Source organism: Chiloscyllium plagiosum, chromosome 8 (genome assembly GCF_004010195.1).
Source record: "Chiloscyllium plagiosum isolate BGI_BamShark_2017 chromosome 8, ASM401019v2, whole genome shotgun sequence".
NCBI classification, from domain to species: domain Eukaryota; kingdom Metazoa; phylum Chordata; class Chondrichthyes; order Orectolobiformes; family Hemiscylliidae; genus Chiloscyllium; species Chiloscyllium plagiosum.
This window is the reverse complement of record NC_057717.1, coordinates 100,598,595-100,601,413: the sequence shown is the minus strand read 5'-3', so window position 1 is coordinate 100,601,413 and position 2,819 is coordinate 100,598,595.

Genomic DNA, 2,819 nt, shown 5'->3' with positions numbered 1-2,819 from the left:
ATGGGGGTGTAGAGGGATTGGATATCCATGGTGAAGATGAGGCGTTGGGGGCCGGGGAAACGGAAGTCTTGGAGGAGGTGGAGGGCGTGGGTGGTGTCTCGAATGTATGTGGGGAGTTCCTGGACTAGGTGGGATAGGACAGTGTCGAGGTAGGTAGAGTTGAGTTCAGTGGGGCAGGGGCATGCTGAGACAATGGGTCGGCCAGGGTGGTCAGGCTTGTGGATCTTGGGAAGGAGGTAGAACCGGGCAGTGCGGGGTTCCCGGACTATGAGGTTGGAAGCTGTGGGTGGGAGATCTCCTGAGGTGATGAGGTTCTGTATGGTCTGTATGGTGGCATATACTCTATGCCACTCTCTCCCCCCCCCCACCCTCCTCTAGCTTATCTCTCCACGCTTCAGGCTCTCTGCCTTTATTCCTGATGAAGGGCTTTTGCCCGAAACGTCGATTTTGCCTGTCCTCGGATGCTGCCTGAATTGCTGTGCTCTTCTAGCACCACTGATCCAGAATCTGGTTTCCAGCATCTGCAGTCATTGTTTTTACCTACCTGAACTGATTCAGAGACTAATTAAAGGAGGCAAGCCCGCCTGGGGTCCAGAACAGGAGGAGGCATACAGTCAGCTTAAAATTCGACTCATATCGGCCCCTGGGCTAGGGCTGCCAGATCCCAGCAAGGATTTTCACATCCACTGTAATAATGAGGGAGGGTTTTACTCCGCAGTGGTCACCCAAGACCACAGTAGCAGGTGAAGGCCCGTAGGGTACTACTCAACTACAGAAGAGCCGGTGGTCACCGGGTTGCCCAGGTGTCTAGCAGCCTTAGACTGTGCTGCTTGGGCCGTTGGGGTTAGCGAGCCCATAGTAATGCCAGGGAATGTCATCCTCCACACTAAACACACCCTCGTAGAGATGCTAAACACAGGGACAACTGAGGGCCGTTTCAAATATGAGAAGGGCAAAGTGGGAGGCAGTCCTTTTACCCCCAAGTCGGTCCGTGGTAATAGTCAGGAATATGGGACAAAACCCAGCTGAGGGAATTCTAGATAGAGGGGAACTGCACACAGTGGGGATACAGATGGGGATGGGGATAGGGGGGTGAGTAAAAGATACCCCCGAGACACAGCCAAGGAGACTCTCTTCGTGAATGGGTCACAAAAATACGTAGCAGATTCGCCCCAAACAGGGTGGGCTGTGGTAAATGATAAGTTAGAAACAGTTATGTCCAGGAGGATTGATGGAAGTCAGTCCACAAAGATAGCACTCACCAAAGCAATGGGACAAGCAAAAGGAAAAACCGTGAATATATAAATGGACAGTCAATATGCCTTCAGTGTAGTCCATGACTACATGGGGTAGAAGAGGATTCACCACTGCGGGGGGAACCCCTAACAGACACCAATTAAGAATTCAGGCACTTTGCGTACCAGTGAACAGCCAAAGGAGGCTGCAGTAATAAAAATAAAGGCCTATCAAAAAGATCCCGCAAAAGTTGCACCAAATTGGCTACAATTCAAAGGAAACCAAGCAGCAGACTGAGCAGCTCAGAAAGCCCTAGAACAAGAAGCCATTAACAAAACTGCAATAGCCACAATTGAATTAGCAAATGATGCTATCCAAATTCAGCAGGACACCCCGCAGGAAGAGAGAGAGAGCAATGGGAATTGCAGGGGGCATTCAAAGGGGAGGGTAGTATCTGGAGGCCAGCAGACGAGGTGGTAGCACCAGCAGGTATACAGAACTCACTGCTTGAGCTACACTACAGGCTCTCCCATACAGGTAGAGAGGCCACGATAGCAAGCCTAGGGAGAGAGTGGTGGGGGAAGGGAATGGGAAGAGACGTGGCCAAGTACTGCCGCAGGTGCATGGTTTTGTGCACAACACAACCCAGGGAGACCCATAAAAGCTAGGATGGGACACCAGCCCAGACCAAGGGGACCCTGGGAACACCTTCGGATAGATTTTACAGGGTCACTACAACTTCCCGTGGGAAAACCTACTGCCTGGTCATCACAGACCAATTCATCCGGTGGGTAGAAGCATTCCCGACCAAAAGCTGCACTGCGACCACTGTAGCCAGAATATTAGCAGAAAAGGTAATCCCTAGGTGGGGGGGAACTCCTCCAGATCGACTCCGACCAGGGACACATTTTACAGGCGAAGTCATGAAGACCGTATGCCAATTGCTCGGCATTAGACAAACATTTCACATTCCCCATCGCCCCCAGAGCTCAGATAGAATGAACCGAATGCACAAAAATGCTTTAGCTAAGGCTATGCAAGCCTCAGGCAGAACACAGGCTGAGGTGCTGCCAGCCAGACTAACGAGATTAACAGTCACCATGAATCAGGTAACTGGGCTAACACCATATGAATTAATGACTGGGCGAGCAATGCAATTGCCTGAGACAATAATCACAGGTGGCACTGATGTGGATCCACTAAAAGACAAAATTCGGCGATATGTCATAGAATTAGGCTCCCAAGTGAAAGGGATGTGGAAATCTGTAATTGACAAATAGGATGAAAAGGACGGGGCAGGGGAACTCGGAATCTTCCCTGAGGTCCCAACAGCAGGAAGCCACATCCTGGTGCGAGCACTGCCTGACAAACCAGGCTTTGTCCCAAAGCCATATGACGTTTCGGGCATAAGCCCTTCTTCAGGAATGAGGAAAGTGTGTCCAGCAGGTTAAGATAAAAGGTAGGGAGGAGGGACTTGGGGGAGGGGCGTTGGAAATGCGATAGGTGGAAAGAGGTCAAGGTGAGGGTGATAGGTCAGACTGGGGTGGGGGCGGAGAGGTCAGGAAGAAGATTGCAGGTTAGGA